The sequence below is a fragment of the Rhipicephalus microplus genome, chromosome X (assembly GCF_043290135.1).
Source record: "Rhipicephalus microplus isolate Deutch F79 chromosome X, USDA_Rmic, whole genome shotgun sequence".
NCBI classification, from domain to species: Eukaryota; Metazoa; Arthropoda; class Arachnida; order Ixodida; family Ixodidae; genus Rhipicephalus; species Rhipicephalus microplus.
This window is the reverse complement of record NC_134710.1, coordinates 163,315,165-163,331,879: the sequence shown is the minus strand read 5'-3', so window position 1 is coordinate 163,331,879 and position 16,715 is coordinate 163,315,165. Positions and strand designations below refer to the sequence as shown.

Here is a 16,715-nt window from a genome sequence, read left to right as displayed (position 1 = left end):
TCCCCTTAACCTGTCGGCCACCTCGTCCGCCTTGCAGGCCATTCGTGCAGCTTACATACTGGTGTCGTAGACAGATCACTGGGAGAACAAAAAAAAGTTACGCGACTCGACGAGGATGGGATTCGAACCGACGCTGGCCGAGCCCAATAAATAAGCAAGCAATCTCCTTATCCTCTCGGCGCCCTCGTCAGCCTTGCAGGCCATCCGTTCAGCTTACACACTAGTGTCGAAGACCGATCACTGGGAGAACAAAAAGTTACGTGACTCGACGAGGATGGGATTCGAACATACGCGGGCAGAACCAAATGGATTAGCATTCCATCACCCTAACCTCTCGGCCAACTCGTCCGCCTTGCCGACCATTCGTGCAGCTTACACACTAGTGTCCTAGACAGATCACTGGGAGAACAAAACAAGTTACGCGACTCGACGAGGATGGGATTCGAACCCACGCGGGCAGAGCCCAGTGGATTAGCAGTCCATCGCCATAACCTCTCGGCCACCTTGTCCGCCTTGCAGGCCATTCGTGCAGCTTACACACTAGTGTCGTAGACAGATCACTGGGAGAACAAAACAAGTTACGTGACTCGACGAGGATGGGATTCGAACCCACGCGGAAAGAGCCGAATGAATTACCAGTCCATCACCATAACCTCCCGGCCTCCTTGTCCGCCTTGCACCCCATCTGTGCAGCTTACATACTAGTGTCGAACACCGATCACTGGGAGAAGAAAAAAAAGTTACGCGACTCGACGAGGATGGGATTCGAACCCACGCGGGCAGAGCTCAATGGATTAGCAGTCAATCGCCTTAACCTCTCGGCCACCTCGTCCGCCTTACAGGCCATTCGTTCAGCTTACACACTAGTGTCGTAGACAGATCACTGGGAGAACAAAACAAGTTACGCGACTCGAGCAGGATGGGGTTCCAACCAACGCGGGCTGAGCCCAATGGATTAGCAGTCCATCGCCTTAACCTCTCGGCCACCTCGTCCGCCTTGTGGGCCACTCGTGCAGCTTACACAGTAGTGTCGAAGACCGATCACTGGGAGAACAAAAAAAAGTCACGCGACTCGACGAGGATGGAATTCGAACCCACGCTGGCAGAGCCCAATGGATTAGCAGTCCATCGCCTTAACCTCTCGGCCACCTCATCCGCCTTGCAGGTCATTCGTGCAGCTTACACACTAGTGTCGTAGACAGATCACTGGGAGAAGAAAACAAGTTACGCGACTCGACGAGGATGGGATTCGAACCCACGCGGGCAGAGCCCAATAGATTAGCCGTCCACCGCCATAACCTCTCGGCCACCTCGCCCGCCTTGCAGGCCACCCGTGCAGCAGACACACTAGTGTCGAAGACTGATTACTGGGAGAACAAAAAGAAAGTTACGCGACTCGACGAGGATTGGATTCGAACCCACGCGGGCCGAGCCGCATAAATTAGCAGTCAATCCTTAACCTCCCGGCCACCTCGTCCGCCTTGCACCTCATCCGTGCAGCTTACACACTAGTGTCGAAGACCGATCACTGGGAGAAGAAAAAAAAGTTACGCGACTCGACGAGGATGGGATTCGAACTCACGCGGGCAGAGCCCAATGGATTAGCAGTCCATCGCCTTAACCTCTCGGCCACCTCGTCCGGCTTGCAGGCTACCCGTGCAGCTTACACACTAGTGTCGAAGACTGATTACTGGTAAAACAAAAAAAAATTACGCGACTCGTCGAAGATGGCATTCGAACCCACGCGGGCAGAGCCCAATAGATTAGCAGTCCACCGCCATAACCTCTCGGCCACCTCGCCCGCCTTGCAGGCCACCCGTGCAGCTGACACGCTAGTGTCGTAGACTGATTACTGGGAGAACAAAAAAAAAGTTACGCGACTCGACGAGGATGGGATTTGAAATCACGCGGGCCGAGCCGCATAAATTAGCAGTCAATCCTTAACCTCTCGGCCACTTCGTCCGCCTTGCACCCCATCCGTGCAGCTTACACACTAGTGTCGAAGACTGATTTCTGGGAGAACAAAAAAAAGTTACGCGACTCGACGAAGATGGGATTCAAACCCACGCGGGCCGAGCCCAATAAATTAGCAGTCAATCCTTAACCTCTCTGCCACCTCGTCCGCCTTGTAGACCATTCGTGAAGCTTACAAACTAGTGTCGAAGACCGATGTGTGGAAGAACAAAAAAAGTTACGCGACCCGACGAGGATGGAATTCTAACCCAAGCGGGCAGAGCCCAATGAATTAGCAGTCCATCGCCTTAACCTCTCGGCCACCTCATCCGCCTTGCAGGCCATTCGAGCTGCTTACACACTAGTGTCGAAGACTGATCACTGGGAGAACAAAAAAAAGTTACGCGACTCGACGAGGATGGCATTCGAACCCACGCGGGCAGAGCCCAATAGATTAGCAGTCCACCGCCATAACCTCTCGGCCACCTCGCCCGCCTTGCAGGCCACCCGTGCAGCTGACACGCTAGTGTCGTAGACTGATTACTGGGAGAACAAAAAAAAAGTTACGCGACTCGACGAGGATGGGATTTGAAATCACGCGGGCCGAGCCGCATAAATTAGCAGTCAATCCTTAACCTCTCGGCCACTTCGTCCGCCTTGCACCCCATCCGTGCAGCTTACACACTAGTGTCGAAGACTGATTTCTGGGAGAACAAAAAAAAGTTACGCGACTCGACGAAGATGGGATTCAAACCCACGCGGGCCGAGCCCAATAAATTAGCAGTCAATCCTTAACCTCTCTGCCACCTCGTCCGCCTTGTAGGCCATTCGTGCTGCTTACAAACTAGTGTCGAAGACCGATGTGTGGGAGAATAAAAAAAGTTACGCGACCCGACGAGGATGGAATTCTAACCCAAGCGGGCAGAGCCCAATGGATTAGCAGTGCATCGCTTTAACCTCTCGGCCACCTCGTCCGCCTTGTAGGCCATTCATGCAGCTTACACACTAGTGTCGTAGACCGATCATTGGGAGAACAAATCAAGTTACGCGACTCGACGAGGATGGGGTTCGAACCCACGCGGGCTGAGCCCAATGGATTAGCAGTCCATCGCCTTGACCTCTCGGCCACCTCGTCCGCCTTGCAGGCCACCCGTGCAGCTGACACACTAGTGTCGAAGACTGATTACTGGGAGAACAAAAAAAAAAGTTACGCGACTCGACGAGGATGGGATTCGAACCCACGCAGGCCGAGCCGCATAAATTAGCAGTCAATCCTTAACCTCTCGGCAACCTATTCCGCCTTGCACCCCATCCGTGCAGCTTACACACTAGTGTCGAAGACCGATCACTGTGAGAAGAAAAAAAAGTTACGTGACTCGACGAGGATGGGATTTGAACCCACGTGGGCAGAGCCCATTGGATTAGCAGTCAATCGCCATAACCTCTCGGCCACCTTGTCCACCTCGCGCCCCATCCATGCAGCTTACATAATAGTGTCGAAGACCGATCACTGGGAGAACAAAAAGAAGTTACACGACACGACGGGAATGGGATTCGAACTCACGCGGGCAGAGCACGATGATTTAGCAGTCCATCGCCTTAACCTCTCGGCCACCTTGTACGCCTTGCAGGCCATCCGTGCAGCTTACACACTAGTGTCAAAGACCGATCACTGGGAGAACAAAAAGTTACGCGACTCGACGATGATGGGATTCGAACATAGGCGGGCAGAACCCAATGGATTAGCATTCCATCGCACTAACCTCTAGGCCAACTCGTCCGCCTTGCCGACTATTCGTGCAGCTTACACACTAGTGTCGAAGACCTATCACTGGGAGAACAAACAAAAGTTACGCGACTAAACGAGGATAGGATTCGAACCCACGCGGGCAGAACCCAATGGATTAGCATTCCATCGCCCTAACCTCTCGGCCAACTCGTCCGCCTTGCCGACCATTCGTGCAGCTTACACACTAGTGTCGTAGACAGATCACTGCGAGAACAAAACAAGTTACGCGACTCGACGAGGATGGGATTTGAACCCACGCGGGTAGAGCTCAATGGATTAGCAGTCCATCGCCTTAACCTCTCGGCCACCTCGTCCGCCTTGCAGGCCACTCGTGCAGCTTACACACTAGTGTCGTAGAGAGATCACTGGGCGAACAAAAAAAAGTTACGCGACTCGACGTGGATGGGATTTGAACCCACGCTGGCAGAGCCCAATGGATTAGCAGTCAATCGCCTTAACCTCTCGGCCACCTCGTCCGCTTTGCAGGCCATTCGTGCAGCTTTCACACTAGTGTCGAAGACCGATCACTGGGAGAAAAAAAAAGTTACGCGACTCGACGAGGATGGGATTTGAACCCACGCGGGCAGAGCCCAATGGATTAGCAGTCAATCGCCTTAACCTCTCGGCGACCTCGTCCGCTTTGCAGGCCATTCGTGGAGCTTTCACACTAGTGTCGAAGACCGATCACTGGGAGAAAAAAAAGTTACGTGACTCGACGAGAATGGGATTCCTACACGCGCGGGAAGAGCTCAATGGATTAGCAGTCCATCGCCTTAACATCTCGGCCACCTCGTCCGCCTTGCACCCCATCCGTGCAGCTTACACACTAGTGTCGAAGACCGATGACTGGGAGAAGAAAAAAAAGTTACGCGACTCGACGAGGATGGGATTCGAACCCACGCGGGCAGAGCCCAATAGATCAGAAGTCCATCGCCATACCCTTTCGGCCACCTCGCCCGCCTTCCAGGGCATCCGTGCAGCTTACACACAAGTGTCGTAGACAGATCACTCGGAGAACAAAAAAAGTTACGCGACTCGACGAGGATGGGATTCGAACCCACGCGGGCAGAGCCCAATGGATTAGCAGTCCATCGCCTTAACCTCTCGGCCACCCACATCCGCCTTGCAGGCCATTCGTGCAGCTTACACACAAGTGTCGTAGACAGATCACTGGGAGAACAAAACAAGTTTCGCGACTCGACGAGGATAGGATACGAACCCACCCGGGCAGAGCCCAATGGATTAGCAGTCCATCCCCTTAACCTGTCGGCCACCTCGTCCGCCTTGCAGGCCATTCGTGCAGCTTACATACTGGTGTCGTAGACAGATCACTGGGAGAACAAAAAAAAGTTACGCGACTCGATGAGGATGGGATTCGAACCGACGCTGGCCGAGCCCAATAAATAAGCAAGCAATCTCCTTATCCTCTCGGCGCCCTCGTCAGCCTTGCAGGCCATCCGTTCAGCTTACACACTAGTGTCGAAGACCGATCACTGGGAGAACAAAAAGTTACGTGACTCGACGAGGATGGGATTCGAACATACGCGGGCAGAACCAAATGGATTAGCATTCCATCACCCTAACCTCTCGGCCAACTCGTCCGCCTTGCCGACCATTCGTGCAGCTTACACACTAGTGTCCTAGACAGATCACTGGGAGAACAAAACAAGTTACGCGACTCGACGAGGATGGGATTCGAACCCACGCGGGCAGAGCCCAATGGATTAGCAGTCCATCGCCATAACCTCTCGGCCACCTTGTCCGCCTTGCAGGCCATTCGTGCAGCTTACACACTAGTGTCGTAGACAGATCACTGGGAGAACAAAACAAGTTACGTGACTCGACGAGGATGGGATTCGAACCCACGCGGAAAGAGCCGAATGAATTACCAGTCCATCACCATAACCTCCCGGCCTCCTTGTCCGCCTTGCACCCCATCTGTGCAGCTTACATACTAGTGTCGAACACCGATCACTGGGAGAAGAAAAAAAAGTTACGCGACTCGACGAGGATGGGATTCGAACCCACGCGGGCAGAGCTCAATGGATTAGCAGTCAATCGCCTTAACCTCTCGGCCACCTCGTCCGCCTTACAGGCCATTCGTTCAGCTTACACACTAGTGTCGTAGACAGATCACTGGGAGAACAAAACAAGTTACGCGACTCGAGCAGGATGGGGTTCCAACCAACGCGGGCTGAGCCCAATGGATTAGCAGTCCATCGCCTTAACCTCTCGGCCACCTCGTCCGCCTTGTGGGCCACTCGTGCAGCTTACACAGTAGTGTCGAAGACCGATCACTGGGAGAACAAAAAAAAGTCACGCGACTCGACGAGGATGGAATTCGAACCCACGCGGGCAGAGCCCAATGGATTAGCAGTCCATCGCCTTAACCTCTCGGCCACCTCATCCGCCTTGCAGGTCATTCGTGCAGCTTACACACTAGTGTCGTAGACAGATCACTGGGAGAACAAAACAAGTTACGCGACTCGACGAGGATGGGATTCGAACCCACGCGGGCAGAGCCCAATAGATTAGCCGTCCACCGCCATAACCTCTCGGCCACCTCGCCCGCCTTGCAGGCCACCCGTGCAGCAGACACACTAGTGTCGAAGACTGATTACTGGGAGAACAAAAAGAAAGTTACGCGACTCGACGAGGATTGGATTCGAACCCACGCGGGCCGAGCCGCATAAATTAGCAGTCAATCCTTAACCTCTCGGCCACCTCGACCGCCTTGCACCTCATCCGTGCAGCTTACACACTAGTGTCGAAGACCGATCACTGGGAGAAGAAAAAAAAGTTACGCGACTCGACGAGGATGGGACTCGAACTCACGCGGGCAGAGCCCAATGGATTAGCAGTCAATCGCCTTAACCTCTCGGCCACCTCGTCTGCCTCGCAGGCCATTCGTGCGGCTTACACACTAGTGTCGAAGACAGATCACTGGGAGAACAAAATGAGTTATGCGACTCGACAAGGATGGGATTCGAACCCACGCGGAATGAGCCCAACGGATTAGCAGTCCATCGCCATAACCTCCCGGCCACCTTGTCCGACTTGCACCCCATCTGTGCAGCTTACATACTAGTGTCGAAGACAGATCACTGGGAGAACAAAAAAATTTACGCAACTCGACAAGGATGGGATTCGAACCCACGCGGCAGGAGCCCAATAAGTTAGCAGTCCATCGCCTTAACCTCTCGGCCACCTCGTCCGGCTTGCAGGCTACCCGTGCAGCTTACACACTAGTGTCGAAGACTGATTACTGGGAAAACAAAAAAAAATTACGCGACTCGTCGAAGATGGCATTCAAACCCACGCGGGCCGAGCCCAATAAATTAGCAGTCAATCCTTAACCTCTCTGCCACCTCGTCCGCCTTGTAGACCATTCGTGAAGCTTACAAACTAGTGTCGAAGACCGATGTGTGGAAGAACAAAAAAAGTTACGCGACCCGACGAGGATGGAATTCAAACCCAAGCGGGCAGAGCCCAATGAATTAGCAGTCCATCGCCTTAACCTCTCGGCCACCTCATCCGCCTTGCAGGCCATTCGAGCTGCTTACACACTAGTGTCGAAGACTGATCACTGGGAGAACAAAAAAAAGTTACGCGACTCGACGAGGATGGCATTCGAACCCACGCGGGCAGAGCCCAATAGATTAGCAGTCCACCGCCATAACCTCTCGGCCACCTCGCCCGCCTTGCAGGCCACCCGTGCAGCTGACACACTAGTGTCGTAGACTGATTACTGGGAGAACAAAAAAAAAGTTACGCGACTCGACGAGGATGGGATTTGAAATCACGCGGGCCGAGCCGCATAAATTAGCAGTCAATCCTTAACCTCTCGGCCACTTCGTCCGCCTTGCACCCCATCCGTGCAGCTTACACACTAGTGTCGAAGACTGATTTCTGGGAGAACAAAAAAAAGTTACGCGACTCGACGAAGATGGGATTCAAACCCACGCGGGTCGAGCCCAATAAATTAGCAGTCAATCCTTAACCTCTCTGCCACCTCGTCCGCCTTGTAGGCCATTCGTGCAGCTTACAAACTAGTGTCGAAGACCGATGTGTGGGAGAATAAAAAAAGTTACGCGACCCGACGAGGATGGAATTCTAACCCAAGCGGGCAGAGCCCAATGGATTAGCAGTGCATCGCCTTAACCTCTCGGCCACCTCGTCCGCCTTGTAGGCCATTCATGCAGCTTACACACTAGTGTCGTAGACAGATCATTGGGAGAACAAATCAAGTTACGCGACTCGACGAGGATGGGGTTCGAACCCACGCGGGCTGAGCCCAATGGATTAGCAGTCCATCGCCTTGACCTCTCGGCCACCTCGTCCGCCTTGCAGGCCACCCGTGCAGCTGACACACTAGTGTCGAAGACTGATTACTGGGAGAACAAAAAAAAAAGTTACGCGACTCGACGAGGATGGGATTCGAACCCACGCAGGCCGAGCCGCATAAATTAGCCGTCAATCCTTAACCTCTCGGCAACCTCTTCCGCCTTGCACCCCATCCGTGCAGCTTACACACTAGTGTCGAAGACCAATCACTGTGAGAAGAAAAAAAAGTTACGTGACTCGACGAGGATGGGATTTGAACCCACGTGGGCAGAGCCCATTGGATTAGCAGTCAATCGCCATAACCTCTCGGCCACCTTGTCCACCTCGCGCCCCATCCATGCAGCTTACATAATAGTGTCGAAGACCGATCACTGGGAGAACAAAAAGAAGTTACACGACACGACGGGAATGGGATTCGAACTCACGCGGGCAGAGCACGATGATTTAGCAGTCCATCGCCTTAACCTCTCGGCCACCTTGTACGCCTTGCAGGCCATCCGTGCAGCTTACACACTAGTGTCAAAGACCGATCACTGGGAGAACAAAAAGTTACGCGACTCGACGATGATGGGATTCGAACATAGGCGGGCAGAACCCAATGGATTAGCATTCCATCGCCCTAACCTCTCGGCCAACTCGTCCGCCTTGCCGACTATTCGTGCAGCTTACACACTAGTGTCGAAGACCTATCACTGGGAGAACAAACAAAAGTTACGCGACTAAACGAGGATAGGATTCGAACCCACGCGGGCAGAACCCAATGGATCAGCATTCCATCGCCCTAACCTCTCGGCCAACTCGTCCGCCTTGCCGACCATTCGTGCAGCTTACACACTAGTGTCGTAGACAGATCACTGCGAGAACAAAACAAGTTACGCGACTCGACGAGGATGGGATTTGAACCCACGCGGGTAGAGCCCAATGGATTAGCAGTCCATCGCCTTAACCTCTCGGCCACCTCGTCCGCCTTGCAGGCCACTCGTGCAGCTTACACACTAGTGTCGTAGAGAGATCACTGGGCAAACAAAAAAAAGTTACGCGACTCGACGTGGATGGGATTCGAACCCACGCTGGCAGAGCCCAATGGATTAGCAGTCAATCGCCTTAACCTCTCGGCCACCTCGTCCGCTTTGCAGGCCATTCGTGCAGCTTTCACACTAGTGTCGAAGACCGATCACTGGGAGAAAAAAAAAGTTACGCGACTCGACGAGGATGGGATTTGAACCCACGCGGGCAGAGCCCAATGGATTAGCAGTCCATCGCCTTAACATCTCGGCCACCTCGTCCGCCTTGCACCCCATCCGTGCAGCTTACACACTAGTGTCGAAGACCGATGACTGGGAGAAGAAAAAAAAGTTACGCGACTCGACGAGGATGGGATTCGAACCCACGCGGGCAGAGCCCAATAGATCAGCAGTCCATCGCCATACCCTTTCGGCCACCTCGCCCGCCTTCCAGGGCATCCGTGCAGCTTACACACAAGTGTCGTAGACAGATCACTCGGAGAACAAAAAAAGTTACGCGACTCGACGAGGATGGGATTCGAACCCACGCGGGCAGAGCCCAATGGATTAGCAGTCCATCGCCTTAACCTCTCGGCCACCCAAATCCGCCTTGCAGGCCATTCGTGCAGCTTACACACAAGTGTCGTAGACAGATCACTGGGAGAACAAAACAAGTTTCGCGACTCGACGAGGATGGGATTCGAACCCACGCGGGCAGAGCCCAATTGATTAGCAGTCCACCGCCATAACCTCTCGGCCACCTCGCCCGCCTTGCAGGCCACCCGTGCAGCTGACACACTAGTGTCGAAGACTGATTACTGGGAGAACAAAAAGAAAGTTACGCGACTCGACGAGGATTGGATTCAAACCCACGCGGGCCGAGCCGCATAAATTAGCAGTCAATCCTTAACCTCTCGGCCACCTCGTCCGCCTTGCACCTCATCCTTGCAGCTTACACACTAGTGTCGAAGACCGATAACTGGGAGAAGAAAAAAAAGTTACGCGACTCGACGAGGATGGGATTCGAACCCACGCGGGCAGACACCAATGGATTAGCAGTCAATCGCCTTAACCTCTCGGCCACCTCGTCTGCCTCGCAGGCAATTCGTGCGGCTTACACACTAGTGTCGTAGACAGATCACTGGGAGAACAAAATGAGTTACGCGACTCGACGAGGATGGGATTCAAACCCACGCGGAATGAGCCCAATGGATTAGCAGTCCATCGCCATAACCTCCCGGCCACCTTGTCCGACTTGCGCCCTATCTGTGCAGCTTACATACTAGTGTCGAAGACAGATCACTGGGAGAACAAAAAAATTTACGCGACTCGACGAGGATGGGATTCGAACCCACGCGGCAGGAGCCCAATAAGTTAACAGTCCATCGCCTTAACCTCTCGGCCACCTCGTCCGCCTTACAGGCTATTCGTGCAGCTTACAAACTAGTGTCGAAGACCGATCACTGGGAGAACAAAAAAAAATTACGCGACTCGACGAAGATGGGATTCAAACCCACGCGGGCTGAGCCCAATAAATTAGCAGTCAATCCTTAACCTCTCTGCCACCTCGTCTGCCTTGTAGGCCATTCGTGTAGCTTACAAACTAGTGTCGAAGACCGATGTGTTGGAGAACAAAAAAAGTTACGCGACTCGACGAGGATGGAATTCTATTCTAACCCAAGCGGGCAGAGCCCAATGGATTAGCAGTGCATCGCCTTAACCTCTCGGCCACCTCGTCCGCCTCGTAGGCCATTCATGCAGCTTACACACTAGTGACGAAGACCGATCACTGGGAGAACAAAAAAAGCCACGCGACTCGACGAGGATGGGATTCCAACCCACGCGGGCAGAGCCCAATGCATTAGCAGTCCATCGTCTTAACCTCTCGGCCAGTTCGTCCGCCTTGCAGGCCATTCGTGCAGCTTACACACTAGTGTCCAAGACTGATCACTGGGAGAAGAAAAAAAAAGTTACGCGACTCGACGAGGATGGGATTCGAACCCACGCGGGCAGAGCCCAATGGATTAGCAGTCAATTCTTAACCTCTTGGCCACCTCGTCCGCATTGCACCCCATCCGTGCAGCTTAAACACTAGTGTCGAAGACCGATCACTGGGAGAAGAAAAAAAGTTACGCGACTCGACGAGCATGGGATTCGAACCCACGCGGGCAGAGCCCAATGAATTAGCAGTCCATCGCCTTAACCTCTCGGCCACCTCGTCCGCCTTGCAGGCCATTCGTGCAGTTTACACACAAGTGACGAAGACCGTTCACTGGGAGAACAAAAAAGCTACGCGACTCGACGAGGATAGGATTCGAACCCACGAGGGCAGAGCTCAATGAATTAGCAGTCCATCGCCTTAAGCTCTCGTCCACCTCGTACGCCTTGCAGGCCATCTGTGCCGCTTACACACTAGGGTCGAAGACCGATCACTGGGAGAACAAAAAAAGTTTCGCGACTCGACGAGGATGGGATTCGAACCCACGCGGGCAGAGCCCAATGGATTAGCAGTCCATCGCCTTAACCTCTCGGCCACCTCGTCCGCCTTGCAGGCCACCCGTGCAGCTTACACACTAGTGTCGAAGACTGATTACTGGGAGAACAAAAAAAAGTTACGCGACTCGACGAGGATGGGATTCGAACCCACGCGGGCAGAGCCCAATGGATTAGCAGTCCATCGCCTTAACCTCTCGGCCACCTCGTCCACCTTGTAGGCCATTTTTGCAGCTTACACACTAGTGACGAAGACCGATCACTGGGAGAACAAAAAAAGTTACGTGACTCGACGAGGATGGCATTCGAACCCACGCGGTCCGAGCCCAATAAATTAGCAGTCAATCCTTAACCTCTCGGCCGCCTCGTCCACCTTGCAGGCCACCCGTGCAGCTTACACACTAGAGTCGAATACTGATTACTGGGAGAACAAAAAAAAAGTTACGCGACTCGACGAGGATGGGATTCGAACCCACGCGGGCAGAGCCCAATGGATTAGCAGTCAATCGCCTTAACCTCTCGGCTACCTCGTCTGCCTTGCAGGCCATTCGTGCGGCTTACAAACTAGTGTCGTAGACAGATCACTTAGAGAACAAAAAAAACTTACGCGACTCGACGAGGATGGGATTCGAACCCACGCGGGCAGAGCCCAATAAATTAGCAGTCCATTCTTGACCTCTCGGCCACCTCGTCCGCATTGCAGCCCATCCGTGCAGCTTACACACTAGTGTCGAAGACCGATCACTGGGAGAAGAAAAAAAGTTACGCGACTCGACGAGGATGGGATTCGAACCCACGCGGGACCAGCCCAATGGATTAGGAGTCAATCGCCTTAACCTCTCGGCCACCTTGTCTGCCTTGAAGGCCATTCGTGCGGCTTACACACTAGTGTCGTAGACAGATCACTGGGAGAACAAAATGAGTTACGCGACGCGACCAGGATGGGATTCGAACCCACGCGGGCAGAGCCCAATGGATTAGCCGTCCATCGCCTTAACCTCTCGGCTACCTCGTCCGCCTTGCAGGCCACCCGTGCAGCTTACACACTAGTGTCGAAGACTGATTACTGGGAGAACAAAAAAAAGTTACGCGACTCGACGAGGATGGGATTCGAACCCACGCGGGCAGAGCCCAATGGATTAGCAGTCCATCGCCTTAACCTCTCGGCCACCTCGTCCGCCTTGAAGGCCGTTCGCGCAGCTTACACACTAGTGACGAAGACCGATCACTGGGAGAACAAAAAAAGTTACGCGACTAGACGAGGATGGCATTCGAACCCACGCGGGCAGAGCCCAATGGATTAGCAGTCCATCGCCTTAACCTCTCGGCCACCTTGTCCGCCTTGCAGGCCACCCGTGCAGCTTACACACTATTGTCGAAGACCGATCAGTGAGAGAACAAAAAAAAGTTACGCGACTCGACGAGGATGGAATTCGAACCCACGCGGGCAGAGCCCAATGGATTAGCAGTCCATCGCCTTAACCTCTCGGCCACCTCGTCCGCCTTATAGGCCATTCGTGCAGCTTACACACTCGTGACGAAGACTGATTACTGGGAGAACAAAAAAAAGTTACGCGACTCGACGAGGATGGGATTCGAACCCACGCAGTCCGAGCCCAATAAATTAGCAGTCAATCCTTAACCTCTCGGCCACCTCGTCCGCATTGCACCCCATCTGTGCAGCTTACACACTAGTGTCGAAGACCGATCACTGGGAGAACAAAAAAAATTTACGCGACTCGACGAGGATGGGATTCGAACCCAAGCGGGCAGAGCCCAATAGATTAGCAGTGCATCGCCTTAACCTCTCGGCCACCTCGTCCGCCTTGTAGGCCATTCATGCAGCTTACACACTAGTGACGAAGACCGATCTCTGTGAGAACAAAAAAAGCTACGCGACTCGACGAGGATGGGATTCGAACCCACGCGGGCAGAGCCCAATGCATTAGCAGTCCATCGTCTTAACCTCTCGGCCAGCTCGTTCGCCTTGCAGGCCATTCGTGCAGCTTACACACTAGTGTCGAAGACCGATCACTGGGAGAACAAAAAAACGTTACGCGACTCGATGAGGATGGGATTCGGACCCACGCGGGCAGAGCCCAATGGATTAGCAGTCCATCGCCTTAACCTCTCGGCCACATCGTCCGCCTTGTAGGCCCATTCGTGCACCTTACACACTAGTGACGAAGACCGATCACTGTGAGAACAAAAAAAGTTACGCGACTCGACGTGGATGGCATTCGAACCCACGCGGGCAGAGCCCAACGGATGAGCAGTTCATCGCCTTAACTTCTCGGCCACCTCGTCCGCCTTGCAGGACACCCGTGCAGCTTACACACTAGTGTGGAAGACTGATTACTGGGAGAACAAAAAAGTTACGCGACTCGACGAGGATGGGATTCGAACCCACGCGGGCCGAGCCCAATAAATTAGCAGTCAATTCTTAACCTCTTGGCCACCTCGTCCGCATTGCACCCCATCCGTGCAGCTTAAACAGTAGTGTCGAAGACCGATCACTGGGAGAAGAAAAAAAGTTACGCGACCCGACGAGGATGGGATTCGAACCCACGCGGGCAGAGCCCAATGGATTAGCAGTCAATCGCCTTAACCTCTCGGCCACCTCGTCCGCCTTGCAGGCCACCCTTGCAGCTTACACACTAGTGTCGAAGACTGATTACTGGGAGAACAAAAAAAAGTTACGCGACTCGACGAGGATGGGATTCGAACCCACGCGGGCAAAGCCCAATGGATTAGCAGTCTATCGCCTTAACCTCTCGGCCACCTCGTCCGCCTTGTAGGCCGTTCGTGCAGCTTACACACTAGTGACGAAGACCGATCACTGGGAGAACAAAAAAAGTTACGCGACTAGACGAGGATGGCATTCGAACCCACGCGGGCAGAGCCCAATGGATTAGCAGTTCATCGCCTTAACCTCTCGGCCACCTCGTCCGTCTTGCAGGCCACCCGTGCAGCTTACACACTAGTGTCAAAGACTGATTACTGGGAGAACAAAAAAAAGTTACGCGACTCGACGAGGATGGGATTCGAACCCACGTGGGCTGAGCCCAATAAATTAGCAGTCAATCCTTAACCTCTCGGCCACCTCGTCCGCATTGCACCCCATCCGTGCAGCTTAAACACTTGTGTCGAAGACCGATCACTGGGAGAAGAAAAAAGGTTACGTGACTCGACGAGGATAGGATTCGAACCCACGCGGGCAGAGCCCAATGGATTAGCAGTCCATCGCCTTAACCTCTCGGCCACCTTGTCCGCCTTGCAGGCCACCCGTGCAGCTTACACACGAGTGTCGAAGACTGATTACTGGGAGAACAAAAACAAAGTTACGCGACTCGACGAGGATGGGATTCGAACCCACGCAGGCCGAGCCCAATAAATTAGCAGTCAATCCTTAACCTCTCGGCCACCTCGTCCGCATTGCACCCCATCCGTGCAGCTTACACACTAGTGTCGAAGACCGATCACTGGCAGAAGAAAAAAAGTTACGCGACTCGACGAGGATGGGATTCGAACCCACTCGGGCAGAGTGCAATGCATTAGCAGTCCATCGTCTTAACTTCTCAGCCAGCTCGTCCGCCTTGCAGGTCATTCTTGCAGCTTACAAACTAGTGTCGAAGACCGATCACTGGGAGAAGAACAAAATTTACGCGACCCGACGAGGATGGGATTCGAACCCACGCGGGCAGAGCCCAATAATTAGCAGTCCATCGCCTTAACCTATCGGCCGCCTCGTCCGCCTTGCAGGCCACCCGTGCAGCTTACACACTAGAGTCGAATACTGATTACTGGGAGAACAAAAAAAAAGTTACGCGACTCGACCTGGATGGGATTCGAACCCACGCGGGCCGAGCCCAATAAATTAGCAGTCAATCCTTAACCTCTCGGCCACCTCGTCCGCATTGCACCCCGTCCGTGCAGCTTACACACTAGTGTCGAAGACCGATCACTGGGAGAAGAAAAAAACATTGCCCGCAGCTTCCCTCGGGGGAACACTGAGGAGGATGCGGACCATATAATTGGTTAACGGTGTGTTAAAGTGCGACGTACTTGGGTCGATGGCTAAATTGGTTAACGTGGTTGTGAAATGGGGAGTTAAATTGCGACTTACTTGGGTCGATGGCTAAATTGGTTAACGTGGTTGTAGGAGGGGGTGTTAAATGAGTGAACACGTACACACGTATGCGAAAGGGCGGCGCTGGTCGAAGGGACGTCGATCATTGTGTTTGTGGATTCGTTGGAATTCATTTCACCGCGACCTTGGACGTCGACGCGCCGTACAAACCAACCGACGAGCGGCAACTGAGCGAGCGAGCGCCGACCTTGAGTATGTATACAGCACGACGGCGCATGCACTGTCAGCTGTTGAATGTTCTCGAAGCGCGACGCCACATGCGCGTCCACTGGAGAATCAGGAGAATTGTAGATGTCGAACGCGGTGTGTAGAGGAGGAAGGGTGCACAGATGGTGGAGGAGTGAAGCGCGCGCGGTGTGTAGAGGAGGAAGAGATGCACAGATGGTGGAAGAGTGGGCGACGGCGCGACGGCGCATGCGCGCGCGTCAGCTGTCGAATGTTCGAGAAGCGGTGCGGACGGCGCACTACAAGGCGCGAGTATAAGATGCTCCGCATCTAAAAAGTTTCGTGACTCGACGAGGATGGGATTCGAACCCACGCGGGCAGAGCCCAATGGATTAGCAGTCCATCGCCTTAACCTCTCGGCCACCTCGTCTGCCTTGCAGGCCATTCGTGCGGCTTACACACTAGTGTCGTAGACAGATCACTGAGAGAACAAAAAAAAGTTACGCGACTCGACGAGGATGGAATTCGAACCCACGTGGGCAGAGCCCAATGGATTAGCAGTCCATCGCCTTAACCTCTCGGCCACCTCGTCCGCCTTGTAGGCCATTCGTGCAGCTTACACACTAGTGTCGAAGACCGATCACTGGGAGAACAAAAAAACGTTACGCGACTCGATGAGGATGGGATTCGGACCCACGCGGGCAGAGCCCAATGGATTAGCAGTCCATCGCCTTAACCTCTCGGCCACATCGTCCGCCTTGTAGGCCCATTCGTGCACCTTACACACTAGTGACGAAGACCGATCACTGGGAGAACA

The 16,715-nt window shown here is 53.7% G+C and overlaps 50 non-coding genes across 50 annotated transcripts; all 50 read right to left on the bottom strand.

The window, feature by feature from the left end:
* Positions 1–427: 427 nt before the first annotated feature.
* Positions 428–509, bottom strand: TRNAS-GCU (transfer RNA serine (anticodon GCU)). Its single transcript has one exon. It is a non-coding gene; the product is annotated as a tRNA-Ser (tRNA).
* A 241-nt stretch (positions 510–750) lies between these two features.
* TRNAS-GCU (transfer RNA serine (anticodon GCU)) lies at positions 751–832 on the bottom strand. Its single transcript has one exon. It is a non-coding gene; the product is annotated as a tRNA-Ser (tRNA).
* A 241-nt stretch (positions 833–1,073) lies between these two features.
* Positions 1,074–1,155, bottom strand: TRNAS-GCU (transfer RNA serine (anticodon GCU)). Its single transcript has one exon. It is a non-coding gene; the product is annotated as a tRNA-Ser (tRNA).
* A 79-nt stretch (positions 1,156–1,234) lies between these two features.
* On the bottom strand, positions 1,235–1,316 carry TRNAS-GCU (transfer RNA serine (anticodon GCU)). Its single transcript has one exon. It is a non-coding gene; the product is annotated as a tRNA-Ser (tRNA).
* A 241-nt stretch (positions 1,317–1,557) lies between these two features.
* TRNAS-GCU (transfer RNA serine (anticodon GCU)) lies at positions 1,558–1,639 on the bottom strand. The gene has a single exon. It is a non-coding gene; the product is annotated as a tRNA-Ser (tRNA).
* An 80-nt stretch (positions 1,640–1,719) lies between these two features.
* TRNAS-GCU (transfer RNA serine (anticodon GCU)) lies at positions 1,720–1,801 on the bottom strand. Its single transcript has one exon. It is a non-coding gene; the product is annotated as a tRNA-Ser (tRNA).
* A 562-nt stretch (positions 1,802–2,363) lies between these two features.
* Positions 2,364–2,445, bottom strand: TRNAS-GCU (transfer RNA serine (anticodon GCU)). The gene has a single exon. It is a non-coding gene; the product is annotated as a tRNA-Ser (tRNA).
* A 561-nt stretch (positions 2,446–3,006) lies between these two features.
* Positions 3,007–3,088, bottom strand: TRNAS-GCU (transfer RNA serine (anticodon GCU)). Its single transcript has one exon. It is a non-coding gene; the product is annotated as a tRNA-Ser (tRNA).
* A 242-nt stretch (positions 3,089–3,330) lies between these two features.
* On the bottom strand, positions 3,331–3,412 carry TRNAS-GCU (transfer RNA serine (anticodon GCU)). Its single transcript has one exon. It is a non-coding gene; the product is annotated as a tRNA-Ser (tRNA).
* Positions 3,413–3,974: 562 nt separating this feature from the next.
* On the bottom strand, positions 3,975–4,056 carry TRNAS-GCU (transfer RNA serine (anticodon GCU)). The gene has a single exon. It is a non-coding gene; the product is annotated as a tRNA-Ser (tRNA).
* Positions 4,057–4,136: 80 nt separating this feature from the next.
* TRNAS-GCU (transfer RNA serine (anticodon GCU)) lies at positions 4,137–4,218 on the bottom strand. The gene has a single exon. It is a non-coding gene; the product is annotated as a tRNA-Ser (tRNA).
* Positions 4,219–4,296: 78 nt separating this feature from the next.
* On the bottom strand, positions 4,297–4,378 carry TRNAS-GCU (transfer RNA serine (anticodon GCU)). Its single transcript has one exon. It is a non-coding gene; the product is annotated as a tRNA-Ser (tRNA).
* A 239-nt stretch (positions 4,379–4,617) lies between these two features.
* TRNAR-UCU (transfer RNA arginine (anticodon UCU)) lies at positions 4,618–4,699 on the bottom strand. Its single transcript has one exon. It is a non-coding gene; the product is annotated as a tRNA-Arg (tRNA).
* Positions 4,700–4,778: 79 nt separating this feature from the next.
* Positions 4,779–4,865, bottom strand: TRNAS-GCU (transfer RNA serine (anticodon GCU)). The gene has a single exon. It is a non-coding gene; the product is annotated as a tRNA-Ser (tRNA).
* Positions 4,866–5,422: 557 nt separating this feature from the next.
* Positions 5,423–5,504, bottom strand: TRNAS-GCU (transfer RNA serine (anticodon GCU)). Its single transcript has one exon. It is a non-coding gene; the product is annotated as a tRNA-Ser (tRNA).
* Positions 5,505–5,745: 241 nt separating this feature from the next.
* Positions 5,746–5,827, bottom strand: TRNAS-GCU (transfer RNA serine (anticodon GCU)). The gene has a single exon. It is a non-coding gene; the product is annotated as a tRNA-Ser (tRNA).
* Positions 5,828–6,068: 241 nt separating this feature from the next.
* TRNAS-GCU (transfer RNA serine (anticodon GCU)) lies at positions 6,069–6,150 on the bottom strand. Its single transcript has one exon. It is a non-coding gene; the product is annotated as a tRNA-Ser (tRNA).
* Positions 6,151–6,229: 79 nt separating this feature from the next.
* On the bottom strand, positions 6,230–6,311 carry TRNAS-GCU (transfer RNA serine (anticodon GCU)). Its single transcript has one exon. It is a non-coding gene; the product is annotated as a tRNA-Ser (tRNA).
* Positions 6,312–6,552: 241 nt separating this feature from the next.
* Positions 6,553–6,634, bottom strand: TRNAS-GCU (transfer RNA serine (anticodon GCU)). Its single transcript has one exon. It is a non-coding gene; the product is annotated as a tRNA-Ser (tRNA).
* A 79-nt stretch (positions 6,635–6,713) lies between these two features.
* Positions 6,714–6,795, bottom strand: TRNAS-GCU (transfer RNA serine (anticodon GCU)). The gene has a single exon. It is a non-coding gene; the product is annotated as a tRNA-Ser (tRNA).
* A 79-nt stretch (positions 6,796–6,874) lies between these two features.
* On the bottom strand, positions 6,875–6,956 carry TRNAS-GCU (transfer RNA serine (anticodon GCU)). The gene has a single exon. It is a non-coding gene; the product is annotated as a tRNA-Ser (tRNA).
* Positions 6,957–7,357: 401 nt separating this feature from the next.
* Positions 7,358–7,439, bottom strand: TRNAS-GCU (transfer RNA serine (anticodon GCU)). Its single transcript has one exon. It is a non-coding gene; the product is annotated as a tRNA-Ser (tRNA).
* Positions 7,440–8,000: 561 nt separating this feature from the next.
* On the bottom strand, positions 8,001–8,082 carry TRNAS-GCU (transfer RNA serine (anticodon GCU)). The gene has a single exon. It is a non-coding gene; the product is annotated as a tRNA-Ser (tRNA).
* A 242-nt stretch (positions 8,083–8,324) lies between these two features.
* TRNAS-GCU (transfer RNA serine (anticodon GCU)) lies at positions 8,325–8,406 on the bottom strand. The gene has a single exon. It is a non-coding gene; the product is annotated as a tRNA-Ser (tRNA).
* Positions 8,407–8,968: 562 nt separating this feature from the next.
* On the bottom strand, positions 8,969–9,050 carry TRNAS-GCU (transfer RNA serine (anticodon GCU)). Its single transcript has one exon. It is a non-coding gene; the product is annotated as a tRNA-Ser (tRNA).
* An 80-nt stretch (positions 9,051–9,130) lies between these two features.
* Positions 9,131–9,212, bottom strand: TRNAS-GCU (transfer RNA serine (anticodon GCU)). The gene has a single exon. It is a non-coding gene; the product is annotated as a tRNA-Ser (tRNA).
* Positions 9,213–9,290: 78 nt separating this feature from the next.
* Positions 9,291–9,372, bottom strand: TRNAS-GCU (transfer RNA serine (anticodon GCU)). Its single transcript has one exon. It is a non-coding gene; the product is annotated as a tRNA-Ser (tRNA).
* Positions 9,373–9,452: 80 nt separating this feature from the next.
* Positions 9,453–9,534, bottom strand: TRNAS-GCU (transfer RNA serine (anticodon GCU)). The gene has a single exon. It is a non-coding gene; the product is annotated as a tRNA-Ser (tRNA).
* Positions 9,535–9,613: 79 nt separating this feature from the next.
* Positions 9,614–9,700, bottom strand: TRNAS-GCU (transfer RNA serine (anticodon GCU)). The gene has a single exon. It is a non-coding gene; the product is annotated as a tRNA-Ser (tRNA).
* Positions 9,701–9,775: 75 nt separating this feature from the next.
* Positions 9,776–9,857, bottom strand: TRNAS-GCU (transfer RNA serine (anticodon GCU)). The gene has a single exon. It is a non-coding gene; the product is annotated as a tRNA-Ser (tRNA).
* Positions 9,858–10,098: 241 nt separating this feature from the next.
* Positions 10,099–10,180, bottom strand: TRNAS-GCU (transfer RNA serine (anticodon GCU)). Its single transcript has one exon. It is a non-coding gene; the product is annotated as a tRNA-Ser (tRNA).
* A 240-nt stretch (positions 10,181–10,420) lies between these two features.
* TRNAN-GUU (transfer RNA asparagine (anticodon GUU)) lies at positions 10,421–10,502 on the bottom strand. The gene has a single exon. It is a non-coding gene; the product is annotated as a tRNA-Asn (tRNA).
* A 727-nt stretch (positions 10,503–11,229) lies between these two features.
* On the bottom strand, positions 11,230–11,311 carry TRNAS-GCU (transfer RNA serine (anticodon GCU)). Its single transcript has one exon. It is a non-coding gene; the product is annotated as a tRNA-Ser (tRNA).
* Positions 11,312–11,550: 239 nt separating this feature from the next.
* TRNAS-GCU (transfer RNA serine (anticodon GCU)) lies at positions 11,551–11,632 on the bottom strand. The gene has a single exon. It is a non-coding gene; the product is annotated as a tRNA-Ser (tRNA).
* Positions 11,633–11,712: 80 nt separating this feature from the next.
* Positions 11,713–11,794, bottom strand: TRNAS-GCU (transfer RNA serine (anticodon GCU)). Its single transcript has one exon. It is a non-coding gene; the product is annotated as a tRNA-Ser (tRNA).
* Positions 11,795–12,034: 240 nt separating this feature from the next.
* TRNAS-GCU (transfer RNA serine (anticodon GCU)) lies at positions 12,035–12,116 on the bottom strand. The gene has a single exon. It is a non-coding gene; the product is annotated as a tRNA-Ser (tRNA).
* A 239-nt stretch (positions 12,117–12,355) lies between these two features.
* On the bottom strand, positions 12,356–12,437 carry TRNAR-CCU (transfer RNA arginine (anticodon CCU)). Its single transcript has one exon. It is a non-coding gene; the product is annotated as a tRNA-Arg (tRNA).
* A 79-nt stretch (positions 12,438–12,516) lies between these two features.
* Positions 12,517–12,598, bottom strand: TRNAS-GCU (transfer RNA serine (anticodon GCU)). The gene has a single exon. It is a non-coding gene; the product is annotated as a tRNA-Ser (tRNA).
* Positions 12,599–12,678: 80 nt separating this feature from the next.
* On the bottom strand, positions 12,679–12,760 carry TRNAS-GCU (transfer RNA serine (anticodon GCU)). Its single transcript has one exon. It is a non-coding gene; the product is annotated as a tRNA-Ser (tRNA).
* Positions 12,761–12,839: 79 nt separating this feature from the next.
* Positions 12,840–12,921, bottom strand: TRNAS-GCU (transfer RNA serine (anticodon GCU)). Its single transcript has one exon. It is a non-coding gene; the product is annotated as a tRNA-Ser (tRNA).
* An 80-nt stretch (positions 12,922–13,001) lies between these two features.
* On the bottom strand, positions 13,002–13,083 carry TRNAS-GCU (transfer RNA serine (anticodon GCU)). The gene has a single exon. It is a non-coding gene; the product is annotated as a tRNA-Ser (tRNA).
* A 240-nt stretch (positions 13,084–13,323) lies between these two features.
* Positions 13,324–13,405, bottom strand: TRNAS-GCU (transfer RNA serine (anticodon GCU)). Its single transcript has one exon. It is a non-coding gene; the product is annotated as a tRNA-Ser (tRNA).
* A 236-nt stretch (positions 13,406–13,641) lies between these two features.
* On the bottom strand, positions 13,642–13,728 carry TRNAS-GCU (transfer RNA serine (anticodon GCU)). The gene has a single exon. It is a non-coding gene; the product is annotated as a tRNA-Ser (tRNA).
* Positions 13,729–14,127: 399 nt separating this feature from the next.
* On the bottom strand, positions 14,128–14,209 carry TRNAS-GCU (transfer RNA serine (anticodon GCU)). The gene has a single exon. It is a non-coding gene; the product is annotated as a tRNA-Ser (tRNA).
* Positions 14,210–14,289: 80 nt separating this feature from the next.
* On the bottom strand, positions 14,290–14,371 carry TRNAS-GCU (transfer RNA serine (anticodon GCU)). The gene has a single exon. It is a non-coding gene; the product is annotated as a tRNA-Ser (tRNA).
* Positions 14,372–14,450: 79 nt separating this feature from the next.
* TRNAS-GCU (transfer RNA serine (anticodon GCU)) lies at positions 14,451–14,532 on the bottom strand. Its single transcript has one exon. It is a non-coding gene; the product is annotated as a tRNA-Ser (tRNA).
* A 239-nt stretch (positions 14,533–14,771) lies between these two features.
* Positions 14,772–14,853, bottom strand: TRNAS-GCU (transfer RNA serine (anticodon GCU)). Its single transcript has one exon. It is a non-coding gene; the product is annotated as a tRNA-Ser (tRNA).
* Positions 14,854–16,246: 1,393 nt separating this feature from the next.
* On the bottom strand, positions 16,247–16,328 carry TRNAS-GCU (transfer RNA serine (anticodon GCU)). Its single transcript has one exon. It is a non-coding gene; the product is annotated as a tRNA-Ser (tRNA).
* Positions 16,329–16,408: 80 nt separating this feature from the next.
* Positions 16,409–16,490, bottom strand: TRNAS-GCU (transfer RNA serine (anticodon GCU)). Its single transcript has one exon. It is a non-coding gene; the product is annotated as a tRNA-Ser (tRNA).
* Positions 16,491–16,565: 75 nt separating this feature from the next.
* On the bottom strand, positions 16,566–16,652 carry TRNAS-GCU (transfer RNA serine (anticodon GCU)). Its single transcript has one exon. It is a non-coding gene; the product is annotated as a tRNA-Ser (tRNA).
* Between the last annotated feature and the right edge of the window lie 63 nt (positions 16,653–16,715).